This window comes from Xiphophorus couchianus, chromosome 10 (assembly GCF_001444195.1).
Source record: "Xiphophorus couchianus chromosome 10, X_couchianus-1.0, whole genome shotgun sequence".
In the NCBI taxonomy this organism is placed as follows: domain Eukaryota; kingdom Metazoa; phylum Chordata; class Actinopteri; order Cyprinodontiformes; family Poeciliidae; genus Xiphophorus; species Xiphophorus couchianus.
In genome coordinates, this window is record NC_040237.1 from 8219686 (window position 1) to 8232305 (window position 12620).

The 12620-nt window shown below is 38.9% G+C and overlaps 1 protein-coding gene across 1 annotated transcript in view; it reads right to left on the reverse strand.

Annotated features, from left to right (window-relative positions):
• kif19 (kinesin family member 19) overlaps positions 1-12620 on the reverse strand; it is a 44498-nt gene that overhangs the window by 16835 nt on the left and 15043 nt on the right. The gene's annotated exons all lie outside the window — the stretch shown is intronic.

Genomic DNA, 12620 nt, shown 5'->3' on the forward strand with positions numbered 1-12620 from the left:
AAGTTCTCTTTCTGATCACGCTGAAAGGATGTTGAATAAAAATGAAAGAACAAATAGAAAGAGAGGGCTTAAGAACCAGGACAAATTGTTATGTCCACAGTTTCGCATTATTAAAAAGGTTTTGAAACCACAGAAAATGTCACATATAACCGTATTTTACAGAAAGAACAGAGAAATCTTCCACCCATCCATCCATCTTCTAACACCATTGTCCCTAGTGGGGTAAGGAGGGGTGCTGGTGCCTATCTCCAGCTAACGTTCTGGGCAAGATGCACAGAAATCTTATGAAACAAATAAATTGCATATAGGCATTCCTATTTTTCTGATCAAATAGCAAAGTTATACACATTATGACCTATGGCCTTTCAAAAACAAAAGAAAACTGAATGTCAAACAAAAATAAAAAAGCATCCTTGTGTCAGACACAGCCTTGACAGCACTGGCACACAGCATGTACGTTATTATGAAGAAACTGAAATGTCAAGTTGTTCTGATTGTGCTGCTTGACAGAGCCTTTGTCTAATACATAATCTTTTGTTTTCTCGCCTCTGAAAACTGCGCATCAGAGAAGAACACTACATATCCAACAAATACATAAATAAAAAGTGGTGATCAATATCTGTCAGAGTAGGTGCAAGTGAGATGGAAATATTACAGTTAATGGAAGACACTCCCCATCATGTGGCATATGATAGACAACAAGGGCAATGAAAATAAGGAAGCCTTTTGTCCTCACATTAGATGCTGCAGAACGATGGGGCAGCTGGGACTTCACCTAGTGTGATTAGCTGGTCAGCTTTGTTCAGCAGCAGACCCTGAGAGTCCTCGGAGCCCTCTAACACTGAAGCACACGGCCTGTTTGATGACGCCCTAACCATCGAGCAGCTCACTTTGAAGCCTCTCAATTGAAATTCAAGAGCAGAGATTTCACTTCTGATAAACTGACAACAATGCATAAAGGCGGAGGCCAAGGAAAACTCACACAGGCTGTAATCAGTAAAAAGGTGAACGGGAGAGGAGGATGTAGCACTTGAGAAAAAGAGAAAGAGAAAATGAGGAGGGACTGCAAAGACAAAGCAACAACGATTTCAACACTGAAGAAGCAAAAGAGAGAAGCGTGCAGCACTAAGTGGTGTTCTTCTTCCTGTTCCTTATACTTGAAGCTGCAGAGATGAATTAGTTCTAATTTAATTTCACAACAAAAGTTATGAGAGCAAAGAGACATTTGTTTTAAAAAACAAGATCATAAGCTGTTTGGTCTCAGCAAAAACCAATATGCTTCACAAACAACAGCATGCCTTTGATAATACTGCTGAAATTAGAGATCAGATAAAAATTAGAGATTAAACATTGAAATTGACTAATCAGTGCAACTTTTCAGTACTCAACTAACCCCTCCTGTTCTCTGCTAAGAGTCTTGATTTTATGGTCTCACAATCACAATGAACCACAAATGTGTTCAAATCTCAATGAATGAAAATGAAAGCTTCCTTTTTCCTTGACACCCATACAATAGGAATATTTTTTAGTGACTGAAAAGCTAGAGCTTATGGAGAGGGGTTAGAACATTGTAAAAGGGTAAAGAAAGAACAGTGTCTTGAAAATGAGGGTTAGTCATAATCAATATGATTATTTCCATTTCCATCAAAAGTATCAAATTCAATATTTGCTGAAATTGTGCAGCTCCACTTCTCAATTTTAGCATATTTTGTATAAGATATCAGTGTCCCTGAGTTTCCTTAAGGAAGCTGATGAGCATGAAACAGCATTCTTACATAACTGCAAGTGATGCAGGTATCAAATGTCCACACACACTTTTGTCTATGTGGATGCTCCGGGGAAAAATCATGTGCTACTCAGGGTGTTGATAACACCTCTATTCCCATCTGTCACTTGTGTTTCTTGAGTTACATTGCCTCCACAGATCCCTCCGTGAACATGCACATGTAACAGCTGGTGTATAGGAAGACATAAGATCTCTAATTTTCTTAAGTCCCTTGATAAAACTCTGAGGGGCTGGCTCTGATCACATTGCTTGGATGTCTGGGAATGTGCCCTGGGGATTTAAGGCCAGGAATGAACTGACCTCACAGAAGTTTTCAACACATGCAGATGCCCTTTAAAGTACTCTGTGTTCAGTATTAAGAAGCTTCTGAGAAATAAAGTCAAGGGTGAAGTACTGATCAGGACCTGGTGTTTGGAATTAGCATAGAGTTAAGTCATGTAAAGGACAAGGTAAGCTGTGATGATAAATTTCCTACATGTCATTTGCTCATGCAGCTAAATGAAAACACGTGCTATTGGACATGGAGTAAAAATGAAGCATGTCTTCTTTAGCAAGCAAATCTGAACAGACGCATTGGCATAATCATGACTCAGTGGATGACAGGAGAACATCACTTTATTCAGAGTGCAATGATCTAAAAATAAAAGCCATTTTATGGCCTTTGGCCAAAAATTAAGTCACTTCAAGCAGTTAGGTGAAAAGATGACTTGATACCCCAAAGACATGGTGTTACAGATTAAAAATCCTGTCCATCTTCAAACTAAAAATGAATATTGAATGCAATATTTTGACAGTGTTGGTGTCCATTTTTTTTTTTTTTTTCCTTTGCTATAGTCAGTGCTTGTGAGATGCAAACTGGTGGTAAGCAAATGCTATAACCAGTATGAAACTTGGGAGTAGTTTTGTAGAAGAAACTCTTTTTTGGAACTAAATAATGACTTAAAAAGAGCTAAACATGACTGTGTGAAAATGTTGGCTGATTAGCAACTACTACTTAACGACCCAAAAGAGGCCAATTTAATTACTTTCTAAGCTGCTCTGGTGTCTTCATGAGGAAACAACCTTCAAGCAACTGAGCAACTTTATTTGAGAAAACATATATTTTCTCAAATTTTATTGCTGCCTGTTTTACTTTATAAATTAAGTAGACAACCATTAATTTGAACAAACACTAATTTGATAATTAAACTCATCCAGGCAGAAAACATGGATGAAGTCCACTGCTGTTCCTATTCTTTCAGGAGCAGTCACTTGTTAGCTGGTTCATGTTTCAGATCATATTCTCTCAAAGATCAGCAAGATCAAAGCTTTATGAGATAGATATTAGCAAGAGTTGTTTTTTGTTTTTTTTTTTTGCTGCAAACCAGTATTCAGTTTTTGTTAATTGCTGGCAATCTTCTTTTTGTTGATTTTCTTTCGATTGGTTAAACAGGTCAAGTACCGAAAATATTTGATACTTGACCAAATATTTTCCCACCCTATAACACGTAAAACAATATAAATAGTGATGCATATTTTGGGGGAATTGTATAATAATTCAATCTATGCATCTATGCATCAATCAAATTATTCAAGTCTATTTTCTGTTGGATTCAAAAATTACTGCCTCAGACTAATACTGCCACTCTCTGCCCAAAGAAACTGTCTTTTTTTTTTACAGAAAAAGACAAAACAGGTGAATCCATAGTCCAGATCAGAGACCCCAAAGCAATAAGAAGTGCAACAATGTAAAAACAGAAGGGACTTCTTGACTCAAAGCCCCAGTGCACATCATGCCTTTCATTTAGATGCAAGTCATGACCCCACTGAACTCTACCCCTGAAGCAAACAAAACAAAGTGGTCACTACATGTATTTGCACATGGTGGCTTTAAATAAAAGCCACTCCTAAAATATTCATATACTTTCAAGAAGCCAAAGTCAAACAACAGCTTGCTTATGCACTGACATGAAACCAATTAGTGTGATGGAGTTTTCAAAACACCATAAAGACGCATTGGGGTGCGACGATGCACCACAGCCACGCCTTTCCTGGCTGATCAACAGCACCTGCTGGCCCGCTCATTAAAGCAGCAGGGATCACTTGGTTGGCCATCTTGCTGATTATAGCACCGCTCTCACCCACCACAGATCCATAATTCAAAGCCTGGATGTGGTGCGGTTTCACAAGTCACCGAGCCCTGGGTGCTTTTTTCTGACTCCCTCCAGTGTTATGTGCCAAACAGAAAATGTTGCAAAGATAGGCAACAAAAGTCAGAAGATATATGGATGATTGTAAAGGTAGAGGTTCATTACAAATTACATTATAAACAAAGGCTTGAGTCACTAATAACTTGGTGGTTAGCTGCTGTCACTGGTGCTGCAATGAACAAAACAAGAGACTAAATTGTTTGCCTGTATTTTAGATGTGCATTTGTACTTCCTTGAGATTAACCATGAAACTGGCTGGTGACTGAAAGCTCGACTTGGCCAAGCTGAAGCTCAAAAATCTAATCTTTTTCAGATTTTTCTGATTAAATGATATTATCAGTAGAAGAGGAACTGAATAGTGATATGACATTTTATGGTGTATTATTTTTTTGTGCTGAAATAGTTGCATTACAGAATTTTTGTCCAATTCCATTCGGAAAAAGTTCCTTTCTCCAGTACAGGCTGCGCTTTCTTCCCTTGACTTGGATTGTCTCCGGTAGATTTTTTTTACTGGGCCAATCAGCAAACAGAAGGAGAAGTTGTAAATGATGAAGTCGATTTTCTGCGCTCCTTTAGAATTGTAGTCTGCTTGTATTTTTAGCAATGGCAGCAATGGAAGTGAACAAATATGTTCAGTCCAATATGGCCATGTTTCCAAACATTGGATTAACATTAACACTTGCTTCATTCGTTTCGGCACTTCTCTCTTTGCAGTGGAGAATGGTTCTTTACAGCGAAGGCAACTTCCACTAAGCTTCTTACCGTCAAACTGGAATATTACATGGGCAAACATTTGCAATTGGGTAAAATTTAAAACCTCAACACAGTCCACTCCTTCAGGAAGCAATTGTTTTTCAACAGTCCTGACCATCTGTATGGTGCAAAGCATAGTACAAGGGGCAGGTTTTTATCAGGCTAGTGTCTAACCAAGACCACAATAGTGTGTTTGAAACAAAAAGTGACTTGTGTCTTAAATAGCACCTGATACAAAACATTCCATTAACCCACCAGAGTGGCCGGTGAAAGTTCAATTCCGGTCCCTTCAGTCAACACACCATAACTTCTGGGCTATCTGGGCTATCAAGTCAAACTAACAACAGCACTTTTTAGCATAGATGTTCTTACCGCAAGAAGAAGTCTGAAAGGAACTAAGTATAAACCAGAAAAGCAAAACAGCAAACTTGGTCTATTCTGAAACATGCAAGATTTGGAAATGTTGAAAGCATTTACCCATGTCTGTCCTACTGGGCAGACATGGGTATTTTACAGCATGACCATTTAACGTTAAATGGCAGCACTAGTTTTAACAAATGCAGGATGTTTTAAACAAAACCCGGTCTGTATCAGAGCGATAGAGCCCATCTATCAGCGTACATGCACTGCTGTCAGGTTTTATTGTTTACATTTGTGCCTTGTCTTTATGGCTCTTTCTTTGACTGCCCATAATAAAACTGAAAGGGTTGAACATGAATGCGTCACAAAGATTAAAAGCTGTGTTTTGTCCATGTGTCACATCTTAACTCAGAGGTTCATCTCTGAATTCTTTGTTATTGTGTTCTTTGCAAGTACTGTTAGGTTGGGGTTCTTTTTCCTGTTTTATTTTGTTTTCTTTTCCTCTTCTGTCCTGGGTTTTTTCTGGGAAGCTGCGTTTCCTTTTACAGCCATCAGATGTCACCAGTGAGCGGAGCCCCTGGAGAAGTGTGGCGGCCAACCTGTAGACGCACCTGTGTCTAATTTTCGAGAGCTGCGGAGGTGCTTCATAAGGACAGCCTAGCTGACACTCCAGTGCCCAGTGACGTGCGGTCAGGGGAGGCAGGTGAGGCAGTGCCTCACCAGCCATCATGGAAAGAAAGAAAATATATAATCATAAAGTAATTTAAATTGTTATATTCATCCGGTGGTTTGTACTAAAAAATATTTATTTTTCATGTAGCTTCACCAATTTCGATTTTTATTTGTTCAAAATCACTGAATTTTCTTATTTTCCCATTCAAATGCTTGGAAGCGATGCCGGTGAGGCAGCAGCGAGCTCTGCCTCACCTTGGATTGCGCAACCCCTGGCTCTGCGCTGGCTGCTAAGCGGAGAGAGCATGTTGCTGTACGGCGTCAATAAAATGGTTTAAACAAATTTAATATGTGAACTTATTTCCAATAATTTAGCTTATGTATATAATGTACAGTGCTTTTTGTCACCAACTGTGTTTGTGTAACGTGTTTCGTGTAATGAGCGATTATAAACGGCAGAGAACAGGTTCGAGGTGAGGCAGGCAGTTCTCTTGCCTCATGGCAGGGGGCGCTCAAGATCCCAGACGTTCGTCTTGTTCACTCCTCAACTGCCGAGTAAGTGACAGCGAGCTAGGCTAAACGATTCGGGAAGCAAGTCAAGTGCAGCGATAGATTATAATAGAGATAGTGATTTTTTTCCTCTCGCTCATCCCGACTTTCGACATGGATGACTACATTACAACACTAAAAAAGTTTTCTCAAGTGGACTTTCAATCGAAGCAGGTAAGACAGTAATAACATTTATTTTGTTTTGTTTTTTAAGGAAATGTGTGTTTTGTGAGCTACAGTTTGTATGTGTAAGGATGCAGAAGTGAAACATAACCTGTAAACTGCTGTCAATCTATGCATCTATTTGCAAATCTGATTCTGATGACGTCAGTGCCTCACCAGCTATGAACCTCACCGCACGTCACTGCCAGTGCCTGAGTGTTTGCCTTCACTGGTAGACGTTTTTCTTAGGAAGAAGCCTTCTATGATCGCTCCCTGTGTTCTGATCGCTCCTTGTGTTCTCCCCGTCAGATTTCCTTGTGATCGCCCTGTGACTCCTGGATGTGGACAAGCGCTCCCCCCTGGATTTCCTTGTGTTCCTCACGACGCCATTGGTATTACCAATCGGTTGCCTTCCTCCGTGCACTTATCTCCCTGGTCCCTCCCCGTGGATCCTCTGTGCCTCGCCACCGGCTGAGCCTGCCAGCGTTTCATGTTCCGGGAGCTAACGGTCGAAGCCCCGCTCGGAAGTCAGCTCACTCTGCTCTCCAGCTGCAAGGCTTACCTGCTCGCTCTCCGACGGTAACTCACTTCTCCAGCCGCCACCATTGACAATACTACCTCCGCATTCAAGTAAGCGTCCTACGAAAGATTCTCAGAATTATTCCATTTGACCCATCCCGTGTCTCACTCCGCTTTTTCTCATATACAGTCTGATGACCAGTTTCCTCCAGTCCCAGGTTCCAGAACTATTTCCCCTGACCCCTCTTCCTTTCACCAAAATAAATATTATTGTTTCATATCGCTTCTCTTGGTGTGTTCTTGCATGTGGGTAACCCGGCTATCACCCATCATGACAAGTACTTACCCTGCAAGTATAGTTAAAGGCCTGTTCTTACCAAGACTCAATGACACAGTATGGATGTTCTCCAATTGGAGCAGAGTGCATTTATAATGGATAATAAAAGAAGAAAATATAGTATTTTCACAGATAGTAAATATTCATAAATAATAATAATTAATAATAATAAACTGTCAATATAAGGTGGAACATTTCTAAAAATAATGGGCAAAAGTTTTTATCATTGATTATAAAAAGTTTAAAGTAATTAATGGTGATTTGCCATCTCCTATTTTTCAGATTTTTGTTACCAGTGAAGCAAGACTGTCCACCAAAAATAAAAACCTTTGCTCTCTTCATTAGAATATTTGCTTATAAAATATTTATTGTCTCAACTGAAAAAATAATAGCAGATGACAATCAGCTTTTGATTCATGCAGTTATTTGATTCCTTCTATTGTGCCTTAGGTTTGCAGTGGACCTATAAGCAAGATAAATTAAAAGAACTATTTTGTGTGTATGTTTTTCCAACCTGGTCATAGTTGTTGTTTCACAACTGCATGACTAATTTAAATAAGTACTAAACGATGATTTCTTATAAAAACTCATATGAGATACCTACAGCATGAACTGAGTCAAAATGTTTCAAGTAAAAATGTTTTCATTATGACGTAACAAAACAAAAACAAACAAACAGGATATGGATGTAGTCACTGTCTAATCAAAAGCAGATATTACCATAATTAAAAAAAATAAAGAGAACGATAAGGAGACAGACAGCTGAAGAAGATAAATGCAGGACATGAGGTCGAGGTTAAAGAGGATCACTGAGAGATTAGAATTGGAACAGTACTTGCCGCCCACCAAGCACCAAATAATCCATGTATTATTTTAATCCAACTGAATATTTAGAATAAAAAAAATCTCAGTAATTTGGATGCAGTGATGCATAGCAAAAAGTAAAATTCACCCCCTACCTCACCTATAACTTTTTTTGCATTATGCACCACTTGGAGACACTCAGTGCCAAATGAACCGGAAGGAAAAAATAGGTTTCGGATTGCATCATCAGAGACACTTAGGTAAGTCTTGAGGCAGCCTGGACTATTACTCTGTACAGCTGATTTCCTGTGTCAGTGGACAATAAAACTAGGTTTTCTATTAATTTAAATGTAATAAAGGTCGCACAAAAAATAATTGTCACCTGTCATTCTGTCAAAACTTTTGGTTTATTACTTTGGGATTACTTTTTTATTCATTCTTACCAGGGTCCCCAGTTAATGTGTTTGTCACTGGCTTGCATTTCATTCACAGAAGATTTGCAACTGTGCTTTTACTGTTGTGTCAAGAACAAACAGTAAAGATCACCCAAAAACCAAACAATCAGGCCCTGGCAGTAACCTGGCAAGGCAACCTTTTAAACTACCCTTTCAGAAATGCAACTAAAGCTTTGGAAACTCACACTGGACACAAATGCACTTGGTTATCTGATAGAAATGCTCAAGCCCTGCCCTCTGTGCCCTGACAATGCCACTGAATATCTTGTTTCAGAGACTTGCCAAGATTGGAGGTGTCTGTTGGACCGAAGCATACCTGATACAGTATGCCTGATTGTAAAGTCTTGTTCTTTAGCTGAAGTGACGTAGGATGTCTGGCTGTCGCGATTGAATGGCAAACTGGTGCTGTCAGACCAGGGTTGTTGTAATTCCAACTCTTGACACTTGATAACAAATGTAGAGGGAGTTTTAAACTTTTGTGTAATGCAACAGAAGAACTCTACAGACAAATAATCAGAGGAACGTGTTCTGTTCCTTTTCTTCCTTCCTTTTTTGATCAGTGTGCATTTGCATTATTATGTGAAACAAAAACGATTGATTAAAAACAATAGCACATAACCTATATTAAGCATTACTTGTAATGCCACATAATCAGTTTCTCCTAGTTTTCTTCTTTTTGTGTGAATACAAATTATATACAGGAGTTTTCAGAAATCACTCTCTTGTAGGTAAAGTATGTTGGGTTAATTCCTAGCTTTGTTGTTATCAACTCATTTTGTGTCATTATACACAAGCATTCAGAGACTGGAATGGTAGCTCAGTAACTGGATGCTGGAGGGTAGGTTGGTCGTAAGGTGAGAGGTGACTTCAAGGCCAGGGGCATCAACTACCCACAAAAGACAAAGAGAGGCACTCTTCTCCATCCTACATTGGGTATAGTTTCACCCCAAATGTGTTGTAATTCAAGAATAGCTTTTGCAGCAGCAAATCTTGCAGTAAGAAAAGTTTATTTAGGGAGGATTTTATGTTTTTGACAAAGTTTAGGTCAACCTTTGATGGTGTATGAATGATTTCATATGTCTTGGTATTGAGGAATTGCTGCATAGACTACTTCCTTTAAATCTCGACTAAAAACCCACTTGTTTAGGATTGTATTTGAAACGTAATCAATTATAAATGTAATGATGGAGCTTTTCTTAATGTCATGTTTTGATTGTTGATTCTTGTTTCTGTGTTTGATATGATGTGAAGCACTTTGAAATGCCTTGCTGCTGAAATGTGCTATACAAATAAAATTTGATTTGATTTTTGATTTGATTTGATTTTTCAGAGCACACCCAGGCAGTATCAGGTCAAGAAGCATAAGTGAGATGTGCTATTATCTTTAAACACCATAAAATACTGGAATTTATTATTGCATAGTTAATTCCAATGGAAAGAGCAGTTTAAGACACTATTTCCTGTTATCTACAGTACTGTTTTAAATTAAAGCAGGGTAGCCTTCCATGTTTTTCAAAGCAGTTGATTCTGATGTTATTTAATAGAAACAGATGTATATGTATCATTTTGGAGAACATAAACATGAAATCTTTGCTCTTCCACTAATACAATCATTTTGATGACCATCACTTTTTTGATTTGTCCAGTCTGACTGTCTTCGGTTTGCTATAATAGATTAAAAGGCAGAATAAAGCATGCTGAATCAGGTAATAATACCCTTTTCAGATGAAGGTGACAAGCTGCTCAACTAGCCATTTAGTGCAGTGTCAAGTTAACATCACACTCCTGCTCACATGTAATAACTGTAATAACAAATTGGTGCTGAACAGCGTGTTATTTCCAGACCTCTAGTCCATTTTATTCCATCAGGCATAACGGAAAGGAGGATGTCAGTGTAAAATATAAAAGGAACCATTACCAGTTTTAAGACTTTTACTGCTGTGCAACACAATGGACTTTCCACAGGATTTAGGTTAGAACATACAGTGTTCTCTTCAAAATCCAGTGACATAATTACTAGAATGGCTGGAGTTAGGCCATTTTGACATATACCTATTCAGGCTAGAGATAGTCCAACTGGCCTGAAAGCCCGTTGCACTGAAGCCCTTTTGTTCAGTAAATAGGGCCATTACCTTATCAGTACCCTGGTAATGGCCTCAACGCATCTCACAGTTGCACAATTGTTCCTTAGACTTCGACTTCGACTTAGACTGACTTTGTTGTCATTTTCAATGCACAGGGTGTATACAGAACGAAATTTCGTTGCATACGGCTCAGGATAATGTTTGAGGTTCCAATGTGAGTAAAATAAAATACAGTATAAAATATGAATATAAATCTAAATATAAAATATAAAGTGCAGGACTGACAGTAAAATAGAAGTTATTTAGCTCTGTACATGTGCAAGGTATAAAGTGGAGACCAGTTTTTGAGTGCAGTCCAGTTAAGAGTTCAGCAGTCTGATGGCAAGTAGGAAAAAGCTGTTTCGGAACCAGGCGGGCCTGCACCGGATGCTGCAGAACCTCTTTCCAGAGGGCAGCAGGGAGAACAGTCCATGGTGGGGGTGTGAGGGGTCACTGACGATGTTTCGGCCTCGGGACATGCATCCTGCATCGATGGTTGACCTGACACTTCGCCGTTTTGCCTGAGCTGGGTGTGGAAGGTTGTTGCCGAAGCAGTTTCTCCTTGTGTGCCTTCTTCTCACTCACATGAGAGTTACCGAACTCTTTTGCAAGCTCAACCAGGAAGTCCACCCGTCTCTCCTGCACCCCAATGCATGCCTGATAAAGCACATGTGCATTCAGTGCTGCCATGTCAATCATGTTTGCCAGGTTTGCTGACCAGCTGTCACATAGTGATGGAACCTTGGTCACCCCCCGCAAGATTATGACTGAAATAAATGCCATTAGTTCTTGTGAACTAAATAGGTGAAGCAGTCACCTATTTATCCTCCACAGCACAAAAGGCTGCATGCAAATTTGCATATGCAAAGTCTCCCAGATTTCTTTTGCTTACACTTTTTGCATGATTTTTTTGAGGTGGATCAACACAATTAATTTGGTTAGTTTATTTCTAAACTGTCATTTTATACCCTCTTAGCTTTATTTCAAAGAGAAACATTACTAATTTCTTTTAGAAAAACCTTTGCATATTTCTTGAAACAGATTGTATGTTTTGCAAACTCTATGTACATTTGGCAAAATGACCTGGATAATGCAGCACAACATCATGGATCAGCTGCAAAAGGTAACATCTCTCCAAAAACACTTCATGTATGCTTCGAAACTAAACTGACGAGTTGTAGGTATCATAGATACCCACCCCCAACATGGACTATTCACATTCCTACATTCTGGCCTGACGGTCAACGGCCACATTTACAATTGAAGAAGAATGCTAATTTGAGCCATCAGAGTCGTCAGGGTGGACTCAGGGCCTTTTGGCCCTGTTCAGCCATTCTGGGGAGAAATCGAAAACCCAGCTATTCTAGTTAAATGTCAGAGAAATAAAAATAAAATCATTAACAAGCAGAGAATTTTGTGAACGTTGTTCTCTGTAAAACAAACCACAGTTTGATGAAATGTTCAGATTGATTTTTATTGGGAAAAAATGGAAATCAAATCACACTGACAGTAAGCGTAAAATGGAAATTTAGGATGTAAACAAAAGTTACAATGTCTAGAAGTACCACACACCAAATGGGACTTTCTACAGGTCAGTTGGGTACACAAAACCAAAAATTACAACTCCATTCTGGGACTAGGAGTTATTTCATGAATTAAAAAGGTTGAGAACCACTTCTATAAAAGGTAATATATTTATTTTATTGGCCAATGCATTCTCAGAGTCTGCAGTTTACTTCTACGGTAACAGCTTTTGTCCAAGATAAATACCAGTAAATTTACTAATCTCTTTTCTATATGGTGTAAATGTCAGAGGTGTAAAACAGACGTGGCAGCCAATCACCAGGACCGGACATAACAAAGATATTTATGCATTTTCATCACAAACTGAATGTTTTTCAGGTTTCTCTG